This window comes from Buteo buteo, unplaced genomic scaffold (assembly GCF_964188355.1).
Source record: "Buteo buteo unplaced genomic scaffold, bButBut1.hap1.1 HAP1_SCAFFOLD_195, whole genome shotgun sequence".
In the NCBI taxonomy this organism is placed as follows: domain Eukaryota; kingdom Metazoa; phylum Chordata; class Aves; order Accipitriformes; family Accipitridae; genus Buteo; species Buteo buteo.
The window spans coordinates 76,376-95,222 of NW_027439359.1; the positions used below are offsets into that span (position 1 = coordinate 76,376).

General features: G+C 50.3%; 1 long non-coding RNA gene across 1 annotated transcript; it reads right to left on the reverse strand.

The window, feature by feature from the left end:
* Positions 1-10,214: 10,214 nt before the first annotated feature.
* Positions 10,215-16,171, reverse strand: LOC142028231 (uncharacterized). Its single transcript, XR_012649487.1, has 3 exons — positions 15,827-16,171; positions 15,438-15,496; positions 10,215-12,922 (listed from the first exon to the last, which is right to left on the reverse strand). It is a non-coding gene; the product is annotated as an uncharacterized LOC142028231 (long non-coding RNA).
* Between the last annotated feature and the right edge of the window lie 2,676 nt (positions 16,172-18,847).

Sequence of the window (18,847 nt, forward strand, 5' to 3'; positions counted from 1 at the left end):
TCATCTCATTTGGAAGAGGTGTTAACTGGGGTCAAAATACAGATTTTAATACCCATCTTATTTTAGTTCTAAGACTTGGCGATTGCCAGGTATCATCTTTTCCATTTACCCAGGTCCACCAGCGAGGCCACAAGGGAGATTTCTTCCAGAGAGAGGATAGAGTTATTAAGTCTAAAGTCCACCATTTGCTTTTCTCCTTCATGAAAAGATGAGTGGATCATTTATCATCACTAGTCACCCAAACAGTTAACCCTGAACTTTTCACCTGTCCTTTAATACAGTCAACTCCAAGCTAAATTTTTTCCGTCATTAAGAGGGGACCAAAGATCATTTAAAATATTATTATACTTTCTACAAATACATCCCCATCTTAGAGCTTTAGCTACTAGAGAAAGTCTTTGGAGTTTTGGGGTCAGAGGAGCTGCAAGTATAAACTTTCATACAGCTCTGTTGAGGATGTGTGATTTTTCTCTGGTTGTCTAAAGCAGTCTAAATTTCCATAGACGGTCCCGACTCTGGGTGGCTCTAACAAGGATCCTGGAACTCCAGGAAATTCTAAACAGCGTTTTATATTTCAAATATGATGCCAAGTTCCTTTTTGCACTTGTCTCTACGGTTTTGGCAACTGACAGCCCCAAGGGGTGCCCGTACAAGTGTCTCCCGAAGGGCGATTAAATTAATTCTTTTGTCCACGAGGTGGATGGTTTGGTAATGTTATAATTCACAACGCTCTAATTCCTTCTTTCAAATTTAAAAAAAAAAATTGCCTTTTAAATCCATCCCATTTAATTTGCTAAAATGATTCTCATTGTTCTGCATCTTTTCTCAAGTTTTGGTTAAATTCAATGTCAATATTCTTCACGGAACTAGATTTTCATCTGACTTTGGAATCGGAAGGCAGCCTGTTACTGAGGTTCAATTTTGTGTCTTTACCAAACTTTGAATCAATTACAAAACTAGATTTTTTTTTTTTTTAATCCAAATTACAAAAACGGTTAACATCAAGATTAATAGCTCAAACAATACTTGTTTCATTTTGTTTATCTCATGTTTAGAACCCCTCAAAAAAACCCACATAAACCCTATACACACACAAAAAGATTACTGCCCTCGACAATATTCCTAATAGCAACCCCAACCGTATAAACTTTACACAACTGTTTTCCCAAATAGATAACGTGAAACTTACTTATAGATTTTCAGGTTTAAAGGGCCAGTTTCTTTAGACTTCCAATTTCTTGTTGGTGCTTTCTTTATTCTTGAATAATGAAGCCAAGGTTCTTCTCCCAGACCTTTACTGCTATAAGGGTTGTTAAAATGACTCGATACGGTCCTTTCCACTTCTCCGTGATTTTATATATATTCAATCTAATCTCCCGGTCGGAAGGGATGCGCTGCTAAGTCCAATTCTAAGGGTCCAGCTGTGGAGACATACTGACAAAGTTCCTGAAAAGAATTGCTTAAAGAAATCATAACACCTTTTAAAAACCTATCTCCAAAGGCATTCAAGATACTCAGAACGTAGGACTCTTGATATGGTCTTTCATACAATATTTCATAGTGACTTCAATTTGCTTTCTCTTCTGGCTATACTCTGATTCTTAATAGAGCCATGGGTAATGCTCTAACCCATGTGAGAGGTTTCCTGACAAATTTTACTCGACTGTTGCTTAAGGGTATAGTTCATTCTCTCTCTCTCTCTTTTTTTTTTTCCCCCCCACTTGCTTGTGGTCTATGTGGGGTGTGATAGTCTCAATCTATAGATAATACTTTGCTCAACTTGTCTCCTAATCTTTGCTATAAAATGAGGGCCATTGTCAGATGACATTCTTACAGGCACCCCACATTTTGGTATTATCTCTTTGAGCAAGACTTTGACTACTTCCCTTGCTTTCTCGGTGCGACAAGGGAAAGCCTCGGGCCACCCAGTAAAGATATCAACTAACTAGGATAGATCCTTCTTTTCAAGGCAATTCTATAAAATCAATTTGCTAATATTCTCCTAAAAAAATTTCCTTCTTTAATAATCCCAAAGATGATCGTATTACTGATTCGGGGATAATTTTATATATAAATTTCACATCCGCTTATAATTGTTTAAGCAATCTTTGTCGTATTTCGCTTTCTGTTCCCCAGTATACTTTGTGATGTTCAGCTCGGGCAACTTCTCTTATTATTGTGGGTGGGACTCTTATTTGACCTGTCGGTGTTACAGCCTATCCTGTTTCATTTTGTTAGCCTGCCATCTAATAATTAATTCTTCATCTTTTTCATTATACATTGGAGTTTCTTTAGGCAACTTTATACTTTTCTCTGGAACTAGTGCTAGGATGCCTTTTTCTGCAGCCTCTTTAGCAGCTTTATCAGCCAGTCGGTTACCTGCGTTCGGACCGGTCTTACCTAACTGATGTGCTTTACAGTGCATTATCGTGACTGCTGTTGGTTTTTGAATGGTTTCTAACAATTTCAGTATTTGTTCTGCGTGCTGAATGGTGGTTCCTTGCGCAGGTAACAGTCCTCTTTCTCTCCGTATCGCTCCATGTGCGCGTACTGCTCCAAAAGCATACTTTGAGTCTGTCCAAGTGTTGACTCGCTTTCCTTGACTTAGTTCCAGAGCTCGAATAAGAGCTATCAATTCAGCCTTTTGGGCAGATATCGTCGAAGGCAAAGTTGGCAACGCAATTACCTCCTCAGTAGTTATTGTCTATCTTGATAAACGTTTTCCTTCACAGATGGAACCGCTTCCGTCGGCATATAGTTCCCAATCCGTTTCTTCTAGCGGCACATCTCAGAGATCCAGTCGGCTGGAGTAAACTCTTTCGATTGTCTGCAAGCAGTCACGTTCCAGTTCTCCTTTAACTTGATCAGTTGTGGAAAACGCAACAGGGTTAACGGTGGTAGTAGTTTTTAGGTAAACATCATCTTGTTCCAGCAACACCACTTGGTATTTCAGCATCCTGCTAGGGGATAACCAATGCCCCCCTTTCTGTTTTAGCACAACCGTTATCATATGGGAAACGTACAGTAATCCTTTGTCCTCAGGTTAAACTTACGAGCTTCCTGGATCAGTAGCACAGTTGCAGCGACGGCTCTCGGACGACCAGAGCATCCCAGACTCACATTACCTAATCGCTTCGAGAAGTAGGCCACAGCTCGCCCACTTGGCCCTAAATATTGGGCCAGGATACCCAGAGCTATACCTCTTCTTTCACAAGCAAAAAGTTCAAGTGTCTTTGTGAGATCTGGCAGGCCTAGGGCTGGCACCCCTATTACAGCCTGTTTCAATTCTTGGAAAGTAGCTTTCTGGGCATCGGTCCAATCCATTGTTTGAGGTTTTGAGCTGCTCCTATAAAGGTCAGGCCAGCAAGCCACAATTTATCATCTACAGGTGACACCACTCGACCATTCCCGGAAATGCTCGTCATTAATTTTTTTCGTCTTAGGTTCGGGGAGACGACAAATTGCCTCTTTTCTCTCAGTTCCCAATTGTCTCTGCCCTTTTAGGATTTTAAAACTCATTTACATAAGTTTCTTCTTTCTGGGTTATTTGGTTTTTTTCTTTTGACGCTCGATATCCACCGATTCCCCAAAAGTTCAAAAAGTTAATAGTTAACTTTGTGCATTGTTCTTCCGTCTCGGCTACAATTAACAGATCATCCATATATTCCGGCAAGATTTCTTGATTACTTTCTTTCTTCCAAATCTCTAAGTCTCGTGCCAATTGACTTCCAAAAACGGTAAGACTATTCTTAAAGCCTTGAGGCAAGACTGTCCACGTATATTGTGTTTTTCTCCCAGTCTCAGGATTTTCCCATTCCAAAGCAAAAACCTCTTGACTATTGGGATCCAAGGGAATACGGAAAAAGGCATCTTTTCGGTCTAACACTGTGAACCATTCTTGTTTCTCCGTTAGGGTCGTTAACAAAGTATAAGGATTTGCTACTACCGGATGAATATCTTGTACTATTTGATTTATTGCTCTGAGGAGGTCTTGAACTAATCTATCATCTTTTTTCATTAGCCTTTTAACAGGCAAGATCGGGGTGTTATATCTGGATTCACATTCTATTAACAATTTGTATCTTAAAAATTTTTGTATTACCATTACTAACCCTTTCTGACTTTCCGGTTTTAGGGGGTATTGTTTAATTCTTACCGGATTCCATCCTGGCTTTAAATCAACTCTCACGGGTTCTGCTTTTCGGATTTACCAGGAACTTCCCAGTCCAGACGATTAGAATTACAGCATTAGACTTTGACTGGTATAATCTTCTGCTGTCGGTAACCATCCTGTTAACAACAAAGCCACTGCTTCGATACGTTTAGTTTCTGGAATTAAAATTTTAATCTCTCCATTTTTAAATTTAATTTCTGCCTCTAAGTTCTCAAATAGATCTCTCCTTAACAGGAGTTTAGGAGAATTTGGCACATACAAAAACTGCTGAGTGACCCGTTGCTTTCCTAATTTCATTGTTAAAGACTTAAAGAAGGGTCTAGTTTCTCGTTCACCTGTTGCACCGACACCACCAATTTCTTCAAAACTTAACTCTCCCTCTAAGGTATTTAAAGCTGAAAAGGTGACTCTAGTGTCAATGCAAATTCAATTTTCTGTTCTCCCAGTTTAGCTGTAACCAGAGGTTCTGCTGGGAGACTCCCTTCCGGTCCCCGTCAGATACGTTCACTTAAAAAGAACAAATCTACATGTGGCACTTTATTCCAGTTACTCTCTCTCCTACAAAACGACAGTAATTGCAATATAGTATTGTAACTCAAAGTTCTGTTCGTTTACCATTTTTCCTGCAACTCACCCCAACGTGCCAATAAACATCCCGACGCTGATGTTTTTGGTATCTTTTCATCAGCAGTTCCATTTCCTGCACTCTTATTCTTAAACAATTTTGCTAATGCCATTATACTTCTATACATTCAAATACCAACTACCAAACAAATGCAAATGACAATCGTCCCAAATAATACACAAAGTCCAACCCAGCAATAGCTTTCGCTTATGACTTACGGGCAGACGCCTAGGCTTCCACTGCAGACGGGGACCCTCCAAGCCCCAACCCTGCGAAGCTTTCGCCACGCCTCACGGGCAGGCTTTCCAAACAAATTCCAAAGCAGCGGCGCCTCACCTTTTTTCCAGGGAACGCTGCGAGGAGCTTTGCGAGTCGAGGGTGACGGTTCTCCCCGACAATACCTCGGTGCCGGCCGGAGTTCGATCGACACTCGATCTCGTCCAGTCTCACTCGCAAGGTCCCATCTGGGTCGCCAAAACCGTTACCAAAATCCAGAATAAAACTCCTTAACACCAACGTGAAGTTAAGAAGCGGGCACTTTGTTTATCGCAGCGCTGGGGACACGGGGGATCGCTCCTCCAAAGGCGTGCCCCACTTAGTATCAAAATCCACCAGTTTTCACAGACTTTTTCTGTCAGGTCATTGTTACCTAAGCTCCTTCTGTAAAAATGCATACTATGCTCGTTCTTAAATTTAACCTTTATAATGATCGGTCCTTTGATTATATAACCTTATCAATATTCTTATTTAAAAACAATCATTGGTCAGTTACACTTAGCTCTGCTGACTGGCATCTTCGATACTCAAATCGAGATGGGAAGGGTAAGGGGGTTTCCAAGCAGCAAACTGGTGTCCACGACAGTTTCCTTGGTTTCCTGAAACAGAACGTAGAAAAGCCAGTAACTTCCTGGTGAGGTTTCTAGGGTTAGCTCTTTCAAACTTTAACAATGTTAAGGTTCCTAGAGTCACGCGTAACACAGTTCCTAAAGTTTCTATGGCTACGTTTCAAACTTGACAATCCTATACGTTATGCTTCACAATTTTACTTCTTAATCAAACCTAACTCTTCTATGTGATTAAATTTTGATTTCTTTACCAGAATACTTGCAACAGCCGGAGCCCAGCAGGAACAGGGGGGGCACGGCCCGACCCCCCCAGCGCCTCACCTCCTCCTCCTCCCCTGGGCTCCCTCACGGCCCCTCGCCCCGTGCAGAGGGAGCGCAAACGCAGCCCGGAGGGCAAAGAGGACGGACGGCCAGCGTTTATTCAGTCAGTCGCGTGCCCATCGAGTCCCGCCAGCGAGTCTGCTCCGGGGCTCGGGGCGCCCCCCGGCGCTCCCCCTGCCCCTCAGACACCTCTGATAGCCTATTTCCATACATTCTGTATGGCACGTCTAAATATTGGTATGGTTTTAATATTTTGTACCAGCTGTGGAAACTGGTTTGCTGCTAGGTGACTGCAAAAGTGAGATTTGGTAAATAATTATTAGAAATCTTATACTAACACTACCATTGAAACAATAGACAAAAGTATAGCCAAGCAATCGACTAGCAGAGGTAGGTACTCCTAAGTTTTGCAGTTCTTTGCTCTTATGACTAGATGTTCCTGGACGCTAGATGAGAACAATGCTGAAACTGACCACACGTGATTGAAACTGCGTTAAGCTTCAAGATCAAAGAACAAGGACAAGAATAAAGACTTCGAGGACAGCCAGCAAGAACTTCAAATGGGTCGGTGGTCGCAAAAGCAGCCCTTCGACTCAAATGGATCCTTCATTGCGCGTGATCGGATGTAGGCAGTACTATGATAATCGGTTGCCATCGTTTTTACGTATATGTATTCTAATCTGATTAACATGCAATTACTTATTCTATATAACCTGTTTGTGCTAAAGCGGTGGCATGCACGCTAGGTGGAACTATCCCCCGTGCATCCAGCGCTGCAATGAAGAATGCCTGCTTTCTAAAACTCCAAAACGAGTCTTAGGGAGTTTCTTCGACCGGCTTTTCAGTATCAGAGGTACAAGGGAGGAAGGAAAAAGAAACAAAAGAAAAAAGAAAAAAAACAGGCAGCGGTGTGGGAAAGAGAGGGGACCAGGGGAGGGGCAGGGAGGGACCAGAACGCAGAAGAGGGGAGTCAGGGCCCCGAGGGCCCGGGGCTCACCACAGCTCTTGTTCTTGGCGCTGCCAGGAGAATTTGCCAGTTCAGACGCTTCTTTCCGCTCCTCTCCCGCTCCCCTCCTCTTCTGTAACTCCGGCGCCACGGCCGTCCTCCCCCTAGGAGAACACGCGCCTCGTAGGTCTTGCAAGACGAGGCTTCCCAGGCACGGAGCCTCGCTCGCTCGCTCGCACACTACGTGGCCGTACCGCGCCGTCGGTGCTGCATACGGACCCTGCGGACTACAAAGAGGGATCCTTCCACACGCGGAGAGGCAGGCTCTCTCTTGCCTGCAGCGGGAGGCAGCTGCCGGCCGGCCGGCCTTCCATTTCTTCTTCTCTACCTTTCTGTGGCCTCTCCAGCTTCAGCCGCAGCAGCTCCTGCCCGCAGCCGGTAAGCGCCCCGCCTGTCCCCTCGTGCTCCCGCGCCGCGAGGAGAGGGAGGCCGGGCAGAGACAGCGCGTGCCAGCTTTCCTTGCCGGCGGCGTTTCCTTACCGGGAGGAAGCAACGAGCGCGGCGGCACCTCCCGCCGGTGCCGCATTGCCGTTACCGTCGGACGGCACGTGCAGGACCGGGGCAGCCCCGCGCACTCGCAGCCTCCGGGCTGCAGTACCGAACATTGGTCGCGGGGTGGCAGCGGCGAGCGCTTGGCACAACGCGCCAGCGCGCATGCGCGGCACCCCAGCTGCAGTACCGAACTCTGTTCAATAGGTGGCGGAAGAGAGCGCTGGAGAAACGCGCCGCTACCGCGCATGCGCGGCTCCCGAGCCGCTGTACCGCGTTTTGGTTGCCAGGCAACAGCAGGAGGGCGGCAAAGGCCGCCACCGCGCATGCGCGGCTCCCGAACGCCAGTGCGGCGTTTCGGTTGCCAGGCAACAGCACGAGCGCCGTAAACCGCGCAGCCGCGCATGCGCGGTGGCCGAGGCGTCGTGTCGCGCTTTGGTTGCCAGGCAACAGCGGCGAGCGCCGTAAAAGGCGCATCGCGCATGCGCGGTGCCGAGCTGCCGTAACGCGCTCTGGTTGCCGGGCAACGGCACGAGCGCCGTAAACCGCGTCGCCGCGCATGCGCGGTGGCCGAGGCGTCGTGTCGCGCTTTGGTTGCCAGGCAACAGCGGCGAGCGCCGTAAAAGGCGCACTGCGCATGCGCGGATGCCGAGCTGCCGTAAAGCGTCCCGGTCGCTGGGCAACACCAGGAGCGCCGCCGCGCATGCGCGGTTGCCGCCACGCCGTGTCGGAGCTCCGGCGACTCGGGGAGGCGCCCGTTGGCCGCGCCTGGGGGGCGCCCGCCTCCGTCCCCTCTTCCCTTCTATCGGCTCTCGGGGAACTGCCCAGCGCTGCCCTGGCCCGGCTCGCCTCCGGCGGACCGGGAGCCTGCCGTGGCGGCCGCTTCGCAGCTTCCCGTCCCGCCAGCCCCGGGCGGCCAGGAGGCATCCCCCGCCGGAGCGGATCGCTCGCCTCACCCGCGGTCCCGGCGCTCGCCCGCTGCCGCCGAGACCCGCGCCCTGCGCGCCGCCACGGTGCTCCCGGGCGCCGCGCATGCGCCCGCCCTCGACGGCGCGCCGGGGGGGGGGGGGGGGGGGGGTGTCAGAGCCGGCGCGCCAACGCCGGGCTGCAGTACCACACTTTGCCCACAAGGCGGCAGCACCCGAGGCGGCGGCGCTGCTGCGCACCTGTGCGGTGCCGGCGCTGCTGTTCCGCGCTTTGCCCGCTGAGCGCCCGCCCACACCGCGCACGGGGGGCGGCAGCGGCGTTTCCTTACCGGGAGGAAGCAACGAGCGCGCCGGCACTCTCCCCCCGTGCCGCACTGCCGTTACCGTTGGACCACGGGTGCCGTTACAGGGGCACCACCGCGCCTTTGCAGCCTCCGAGCTGTAGGACCCCATTTTGGTCGCCGGGCAGCAGCATCCCCACAACGATCCTCTTCGGAGCAGCGGCTGGATGAGGGATGACTGACAGCTCAGCCCAGCAGAGACCAGACACAGGCGGCAACTACTTACTGGGGGCACAGGGCTTACGTTGCCCTGCCCTTTCCCCACTCGCAGCCCAGGCAGTCATCTTCATCGCCTCCGTTCCAAAAAGCACCCGAGGGCCTGGAGCGTTTACAGCAGTCAAGTGCAAAGAACAGACCATTCGGGTGCTCGCTTCTGTCCCTGCCCCCCCACCCCATTATCTAGAGAGGAGAAGCAGCACAGGGAGCCTGCAAACGGCAGGGGGGAGGGGGGGTGGTCCCCTGGACCAAGCCCCCAGGGACTGCTGTAGCCCTCTGCATGTGGCATCAGGGTTGCGGGAGTGACAGCAGCCAGTCAACAGATGCTGGCGACAGATTTTAAAAACAAAAACATAACGCCTGGTGCAGCTGACAGCCTGAAGGCAGGCCACAAGAGACCCAAAGCTGCTCTGTGCCAGAGGGGCAGCTCTGTTCAGCAGGGAACGCCGCGCACCAGATGCCAGCGGCCCACCTGCAAGCGAGCGATACCCTGGCGACCCTGGGGCTCAGTTGGGGTGGGCGCACCTTTCCTCACCTCCGTGCTGTCAGAACTCTGCTCTCCCAATCCTGCGCGCACACAAGGCTTCTTGTGCGGGGCTTGTCTCTTATCGAAGAGACGCTGCACGGTGTTACTTACCGCCCCGCCCTCCGGCGTGCAAAGGAATCAGCCGTGAAGCAGGGATAGCAAAGAGGCCTGTCGGGATAGTAGTAGTCCTCAGCAGATGACCGCAGAGCCCTCGAGGTTCCATCTTTGCTCCCTACAGGAGCGTGGCTCCGCACTCCTTGCCGCTCCCGCCAGCAAGCGACACAATTGCCCTTTGCCGCCTGCAACACGCAGTACCTGCACGGCCCCAGTACTGCCGCTTACAGAGCGAGAGGCGCTCGCTATAAAGCGGCAATGAAGAACAAGGACGGCCCGTCAAGATGGCAGGACGAACATAGAGAGCCTCCAGCATTAGCCAGGCGGGGCTTGCAACTCACCTCGTGTCGTGGTTTAACGCCAGCCAGCAACAAAGCCCCACGCGACCGCTCACTCGCTCCCCCGCCCCCAGTGGGACAGGGAGACAATCGGAAGGGCGAAAGTGAGAAAACTCGTGGCTTGAAACGAAAACAGTCTAATCATTAAAAAGAAACAACAACAACAACTTGCAAGGAAAAGAAGAAGGAAAAATGACAGAGAATGGGGTGCAGGCAGCATGCCAGGGGTCTGGAGCCTGATGGATGATGCGGGGGGGGGGGGGGGGGGGGGGTGGTGGTGGTGGTGTGGATTATGGAAGAGGGAAAGGAAGCGGGGGGGGACGACAGGGGGGACGGGACAGGAGACAGAAGAGCAGGGCATGCGGGGGGGAAACAACTCGCGTGGGTTAAAAACTCGCATGGGTGAAGGGGGCGGGCTGGAGCAGCAGGGGGCATATGGGGGAGAAACACACGCGGGGGGGGGGGGGGGGGTAGGTGAGGGTACAGAGGTGCATGGGGGGACACGGGTAGGGATGACCTACCCCAGGGAGTCCACCCAGGATGATCCACAGCAGGTAACTCGCCTGGGATAACCCGCAACAGAGCATCCACACCAGATAATCCACACTGGGAGGACCCCCAGCAACACCCCTCAAACTGCCTGTGCTTCACCCCCAATCTTCCCCAAACTGGGGAGTTTTCTGCTTTTTCAAAATACTCCGTTTGGGGTGTGTTTCAGTGCTTTTCCACAACATAAAAAGGGGTGATCTTTTGGTTGTGGTTTTGTGCATGAAAATGGGGTGGGTTTTTTGCTTTCCAGCTGCACAAATCCAGGCGGATTTGGCTTTCCCAGGAGTCCCAAATTTGTTTGGTTTTTTCCGTTGCAGACCCAGAACCAGGGGGTTTGGGGTTGTCCTGGTTTCGGCTGGAATAAAGTTCATTTTCTTCTGACTAGCTGGTACAGGGCCATTTTGGATTTAGAATGAGAACAATGTTGACAACACACCGATGCTGTAGTTGTTGCTAAGCAGCGTTTAGACTAAGTCAGGGACCTTCCAGCTTCTCATACCGCCCTGCCAGCAGAGGCTGGGGGTGCACAAGAAGAGTCGCTGAGCTAAAGGAGGATGCCAGGTAAACAGGTCAGCTCGAAATACACCACCACCTTTAAAAGTTAAGAGCGATTTGAACACTTAAAATCAGCACTTAGGCTAATCGATACCATTTTGAACACCTTCTTAGCATACAAGTAAACACTCTCGCCGGTGTTGGAAAACGTCTCCTCCCTTCCTTACAGCACTGCTGCAGGGAGATAACCCCGGGAGGCTGCGGGACGAGGTCGTACACAATCAGAATCTACGCTTACGGATCCACCGCAACAGCTACAGCCCTTGCGCTGCTGCTGCTGCTGCTGCTTTGCATCTTGCTTGTTTGGTGAATAAAGCTGAAAGCGAAGTGGAAAACTTCAAAGAGCAAAATGAAAAATAAAGAACAAATCTCAATCATTCACTTTACACTAAAAAGGTGTGCCCATGTTTATATACATCCAATAAAAATACTTATACTATAAAAGTATTTGATTTTCCTTTTCCATTACCTTAGCTTGCACAGCTCTGAATTCATACCATTAAATTATCTCTCTCCAAAGTACACAGTTATAACGGGACTAGGGGTTTTTGTGCGTGTTGCATAACGCGGAGGGACACCTGGTCAGCTGAGCTGCCCAAGAGAGGTGTACTGAACTGCCAGGGAAACGCACCATTGAAAGCCAGACAGAAAGAAAGTACTTCAGAGCACTCCGTCAAAACATCAGGAAAAAAAACCCATAACATTCAGTTGCCTCTCTTTTTAAATGTTTAGACAAATACCTAACTGCTTACATACACCTAACAAATCATATACTACAGCTATCTGGCAGTTACAGTTTAAACAATGCAAGTCAATTTGTAAAATCCCCAGCGCTGCAATACCTCAGACTACCAAAAAGGACTGGCAGATTTCCTAATGCTTTTGGCAGTACTGAAGCATGCAGAGCAACACTTTTTCATGTTATCTCGACCGTTACAACTGAGAAACCAAAGACCAGTGATGCCATCAACTTTAGGAAGATGGGCCGTGCTTGGGTCTTTGGAAGGAAATTGACTTTTTTTTTTTCCCCTCTCTTTTTTTAAAGAGAGTGAAAAGTCTCATTACTGATGACTTCTACTGTCAAGTTGATCACCTCTGAAGATCCACTCTGATGGGAAGTTCATAAAACAAAATTTCTTTGAGAGAGAAAGACTTCCATTTTGGAAAATCTCTTTCCAACTGAAGTCAAAATTACACACTGTAGGTGAAAGGAAAAAATACATTACTGAAGCAGTAACTCATCAAAACCACCTCAGGACTCACTGTCACTAGTTACAAGGCTGCTAATGCTTCCTGGGAAAGCCTGGAAAACACACAGATGCGACGCCCATTTGCCCTGTTTTGTCCACGTCTCTTCTTTGACCTTGACTGCTTTTAGTACAGATGCTAATTATCTCCGTAACGTTTTTGAGCACTACTATAAGATATTTAAAAAAAAAAAAAAATCATTGACTGTAAAAGCATAAAGGTTTTATCATGAAAACAAAGTCTGTTTCTTCTGAACAGCTGAACTCTTACGAACAGTTTCTTCCCTCTTTTAGGACAAAATTAGTTTCACAGTATCATTTACTAGCAAGCACACAGAAACAGAAGATTATGCTTTCAGGAAGAGAAGATAAACTGAGGGAAGTAAACTTTGTATAGGTGTAACATGCTCCAGAACAGAACTTATTTTTAGTTTTTGTGTTAAAATATTTCATGTAAAAAAAAAAGTAGAAGGAGAGTTGGCACACTCTCAACATTAAAGTCCGTACCGCAAGTACCTTTGGAAAAACGCAGACACACATCGTAGGCGTACCTTGTACTTGCAGGCCACTACGGAATCTTTCCGTCTGTTTCGTACCGTCACGGCAGAAGAAAGGGCAACCACGGCGAAACGGTGCCAGCTGACATCCAGCTGAGAGAAGAAAAAAAAAACATTAGCACAAAGCTGGGTAGGAATCCAAAGCTGCCTTTTTTTTTTTTTTGTGAAGGTTTGTGAAGACAGTACGACTGAGCGGAGGAAAAACTATTTTTGCGTCATCTTCGGTACAGTTGTTGACACGGGCCACTAGAGCTTTTGCATTTTTCAGACGACTGTGCCTTTTTTTTTTTTTTTTCCCTTTCTTTTTTGACTCACTGGCAACTTTACTTTCACTAGAACTCACTTTCCTAGATACACGCAGGTGACAGACATAGAGACCTACCGACATTTTCTCAAGCCTTAGTATAGCCGAGGCTTCATCACCCTATACGTCCCAAGTTGAGTATTTTTGCTAAAGAGCACAGCAACACATCTGTCCTTGTGAACTGCCTCGTTGCAAAAAAGGAATCATTTTTTCCAGGCCGTTGCTCCAAAGGGGCAAGATCTTTTAAAACCGCAGTTGTGCCACCAAACCCGCTCAGGGTCCCTCCTAGCTTTTGACCGCCCTGAGATTTAACAGGCACACGCTCCATTCCATCTTCCAACAGCAAAAATACGTTAACGCTCTCGGACCCAGAGCGCAACCCTACGGATGTCCACGCACACACCCTGCCGTTTTGATGAGGAGCCACCCAGCATCCCTGCGAGCACAGCTGCACGCGCCAGATCGGTTTCCCCTACGCCGCGAGTTACCGGTTCCGGTGAACGTAGTTTCTGACGCTTTAAACCGAAAACCGTATCTCGACGCTTCGCCACAGTAGAAACGACCCATCGCCACAACGCTACAAAAACGCAGTAACACCAATTGCAAACCCACAGCAGCAACAGCTCCAGAAATATTTAGACCAGGAACAAGGGAGAAAAACAAAACAGCTTCATCTCACGCACAGGGGAGCGGCAGGCAGAGAAAAGGGTCGGCATTCTGAGCCCTTACAGAAAACGGGCATTCTCCTTCCGTTCCTCAGCCCGTCCGTTAAGGTCTAAATACCGCAACACCACTACGGCAACGTCGAGAGCAGGGAACAGCAGCCCTGCCGCCGGACTTGCCGCTGACCCACGCTATTTACGTAGCGGGACGCGTACGCAGAGGGACACGTTTTGCCACACGCAGCCCTGAACTTCCTGAAAATTTACGTTTACCAAAAAAAGCCATTTGGAACATATTGCCAAACAACATTCGGCAAGAAAGCTTTGATGCCTTTGACACACGCAAGTTTTTGGTCACTTGCTATTTGCTTCCTGTTGCTGCTGCTGTTCTTCCTTCAGAAATTCTACTCGTCGCCCAGTTATTCACTACTGGTTCAAGCATTTGCCTTCCTGGTATTACCAGCACATTCACAGAGGCAAATAACTTACTTGCTCTTCTACAATTATCCAAACGACAATTACAGCCATGAAAGAGAAGGAGAGGTCAGGCAGCAGAAGAGCTCTGCAGGCTGGCACCAGTCAATATTGCACTCTCTAAAAAACAAACAACAAAACAAAACCGTGACCCTGTATCCTTCTTTTTTTTTTTTTTTTTTTCTTCTTTCAGAGCTCATCCCTGCCTCAGCATTTTGTCTTGTCAGAGCATGAAGCGCAGGTGATCCGTACCCTGACGACTTTTGCGTGTGATGAATGCCTGTTCAGAAATAGTCCAGATCTGCAGGACTGGTGTCATTTCTATGGTTTTAATCATCATAACTCACATTTTATTTACTCACGCATTTGTGAGGAAACTAATTAACTTTCAGACACTGCCTCTCCTTTTTTTGAGGGGTGGGGGTGGAAATGTGTTAGAGACTGAAAAACATTACGATTCAGAGCTCCCAACCACGAGGGAGTGGTGGAGAAATCAATGAAAGCAAAGACCAACAGCAGCAACATCAACTGAAAGTTGGCTTTCATTCCGATCACGTACTTAAGCGACTCTCCTTGCAAGGCTGTGCCTCGGTCCTAGGAATGACTAGTCCCTTTTTGGAAGGACAAACTTTTTCACTTAAAAGTCCTAGACTGAAGACTCCGCTGAACGGAATGGGGATTGTGCCACGGGACAACATGCCATCAACACTCTTAATGGGGAAGGGAAAAAAAAAAAAAAAAACAAATAAAAATCAAGTACCAGTTCCCATCATGTTTCACTCATTACATTTCTACTGACATCTAGGTGCTCAAAAACAAACCACAGGGACACCACATATTCCTAAAAATTCAGTTATACATAAAAAAGTAAAAGGGTATTTCCAACTTGCCCATAAAATCAGTATGAACAGAGAGAAGAGAAACACTCGACCCCCTAAAGAAGCTAACAGGCAGCTCTGAATTTACCAGACAGGAAATTTCATTCTTTCACCTGAAACAAAAACACATCACGGGACCAGTTCAGGATCTGTTAACAGCAATTTTTCCATCAGCTTTTCGGCACTAGCAGCAAATTTGCCTTCTCTGTGGGTTTAACGTGGAGCATCTGTAGTGCCCTCGAACTCGCAAGTGTTTCTCTCCGCTCCCCCAGCCCGATACGTGCGATTACCTGAGCAGCAAGCGGAATTAACCAGGCAGGATTTTCTTCGTGTGACGCGGAAGGTGACGCTGGGAGAAGAGGAGACAAAGAAATGAACCTGCTTGTCACACCCAGCCAACGGTGAAAAGGCAGGGGAGGATTCTGCCGGAAGGGCTCTGCACCCCAGGAGCTCCCGCCAGCCCGTTTCTCTCCCCTTTGCCCGGTACCGAGGGGACGACGACACCTCGCCCGCGCCCCCTCGCAGGGGAGGCTGCCCCGGGAGAGCCGGGGGACCCCCACCTCGCTTCTGCCCGTGGGAATGGACCGGGAGAGACCCTCCACGCAGAGACAGGAGCGTGGCGTGGATTGCATGCCCGAGGGAAGAGGCCGGGCTCGCCGCTGGCAGAAGGACAACTCACCTCCCTGCTGCTCGGAGCTGCTTGCTGCGGACAGCCCTGCCCGCGCCCGGCCGCTCTTCCGCCGTGCTGGGAGCGCAGTCCGGCCGACGGACGCTCCAGCGGAAAGACGCTCCAGCTAATCGCGCCCCCTGCTCGGTTACAGCCGCAGGTACTTTCGCCTCTGGCTAATGCACGCTCCAGACAGCGGACACCCCGCCTCGTTCCAGCTCCCGCTTGCTACAGTTCTGGCTCGTTGAAGCCCCAGCTCCGCACTGAAGCTCCGCCTGATTTCAGCTGCTTCTCCTCACAAGCTCCAGCTACGTGCAACGGTCTGGGCTTTCCATAAGGTTGCATATCAACTGCTGTCAGAACTGGAGCATTAGGATTAAACAGCAGAGTTACACGCCAAGTAAATATTCGTTAAGTTTGGGCGATTAATTACTTAATAACTATTCTGAGCAGCGCAGAAAGAAGAGCTGGACTCAAAGAGGGCACGTGGGGTCTGAAAAGCGCCTTTCCCCCCCACAGACCATCGCAGATGTTGAGCTCGGCCGGCTGCGTGCCGGCCTCCCGAACTTCGGCGTCCGACACAACCAGACCCCCATCTACGGGGAGGGACCACGCACCCTGCCCGCCCGCCCCCCGCTTCCCCCCGCAGCCCCCAACACCCTCCCACCCGCCTGCAAAACCAGCCAAGCCGGCTCCCGCTTTTGGCCCCCACACCACCTGACTCGGGGCCCATTTGGGAGCCAAAAAACCCGGCTGCTGAGCCTGTTCTCAAGGCCCAAACACGCAGGGCCGGACCTCTGTTTCTGGGCCCAAAGCCGCGCAGCTCGGTCTGTTTCCGAGCCCCCAAATCAGCCACGCGAGCCTGTTGTCAAGCCCCAGGAACAGAAAACTTGTTCTCCATTTCTGACCCTGCAGTGCCCACGGGCGACGCCGAGCGTAGCCACCCCACAGCCCTGCACCCCCGGGGCCCCACGCGCAGTTTCGGGGAGTGCTCGGGACCTGCAGAGGGCCCGGCCCCACGCCTCTGCAGGGCAGCCCCAGCACAGGCAGGGCGTCGCTTCTCGATTGCCGTTTCAGGCTTTATTTCCCCGCCATCACCGGCACGGCCAGGCCCCCCACCCCAAACCTCCCAGCCGAAGCACCCCCGCGGGTAGCCGGGCCCAGCCACCCAGAAAACAAGAAAACCAAAGAGGGGACAACAAGACAGACAACGTGGGGAAAGGCAAGGAGAAGGACACAGAAACAGAGAGAGCGCGGGAGGGATAGGGAGCAGGACAGAGAGATGGAGCAAGAAAGGAAAAAAGGACAGGAGGCAGAACCAAGGGAAAGAGACAAGGACGGGGAGCAGGACAAAGGGATGGAAGACGGAAAAAAATTAGCGACGGGCTGCAGGACAGAGATGAAGGGATTAAATAGACACAGGGAGCATGACAGAAGGACAGAGAGGAGACAGACAAAAGGGACAAAGAGCAGGCCAGCATCGGAGGGGAAAAAAACCAACTGCGATGGGCAGTGGGAGAGAGATACGGAAAAAAGAAAAAAATACTGAGGAACAGAAAAAAGAAAGCAGCGACAGCTAGCTGGACAGGGGGACACCGTTAGAAAGGGCGGGAGAGGGAACGGGGCAGAGAAAGACAGACAGAGAAGGTAGTGAAAGAAAGCAAGGCAGAGGGACAGCAAGGCGGGGCGGGGGGGGAAGGGACAGGGGTCTGGACAGAGATGGAGAAATAAGCAGCAAGGACAGAGGAAAAGAGACAGAAAGAGGGACAGAGAACATGGCAGAGAAGGAAAAATCAGGACAGCGGCAGGACGGAGATCAAAAACTGGGACGGTCCTCAGGACAGAGAGGAATACGAATACGAGCAGGGAGCGGGACAAAGGGATACAGCGAGAAACGACGGGACAGGAAGCAAGACAGAGCGACAGACAAGAACGATGACAACGAGAGAGAGCGAGCGAGGAAGACAAAGACCGTGAGAAGCACGGGGCGGTGGGGAATTAGAAAGCGAGGTATCAGGAGCCCTGCAGAGAGAGGGAGGGTGAATAAAAAAGGGGCAGGAAGCAGCACAAAGGGTCACAGAGAGTAAGAGATGACCAGGAAGGAGGACGGGGCCAGTGAGATCCAGAATGACAAAAATAAACAGCAACAGCGAGCAAGACAAAGGGAGAGAGAGAGAAACAGAAAGTAGGAAGACGAGAGATAGGAAGGCAGGGACACAGAGCAGCACATAGAGGCACAGAGAGGAAAAGAACGCCAGAGAACAGGCCAGAGAAATCGGGAGGCGGGGAAAGAGGCGGATGCAGATCAGGACAAGGAGATGGAAAAGGAAAAAACAGCAACTGGCTGCAGGACAAAGACGGGGAGGGGCGGGGGGGGGGAGGAAGAGGGAGTAGGACAAGAGAATAGACAGAAGAGGAGAGGTACGGGGAAGCAAAATTTAAAAAAAAAAACAAAAACCAAATGTCACAGCAGCATGAGAAAGCGAGGGGGAGGGAGGGAGCGACCGGGACGCACAAGAGGAGCGACAGGGCCCCGAGGGCCCAGCACTCACCGCAGCTCTCGCTCTTGGAGCTGCCAGGAGGCCTTGCCAGCTCAGAATCTTCCTTCTCCTTCTCTCCTGCCTTCCTCTTCTGTAACTCCAGTCGCCTGGCTGTCCTCCACATAACGGAACACGCGAGCGCCTCGCTGCTCTTACGAGATGAGGCCCCCTAGACACGTAGCCTCGCTCGCTCGCTCACTACGTGGCCGTACCGCGCTGCTGGTCATGCATACAGACCCTGGCGGTCTGACCTGCTGTGGACTACGAGGAGGGATCCTCCCACACCCAGAGAGGCAAGCTCTCTCTTGCCTGCAGCGGGACGCAGCTGCCGGCCGGCCTTCCGTTTCTTCTTCTCTACCTTTCTGTGGCCTCTCCAGCTTCAGCAGCTCCCGTCCACAGCCAGCAAGCGCTCCGCCTGTCCCTCTGTGCTCCCGTGCCGCGAGGAGAGGGAGGCCAGGCAGAGACAGCCCACGCGAGCCTGAGGCTGCCGCAG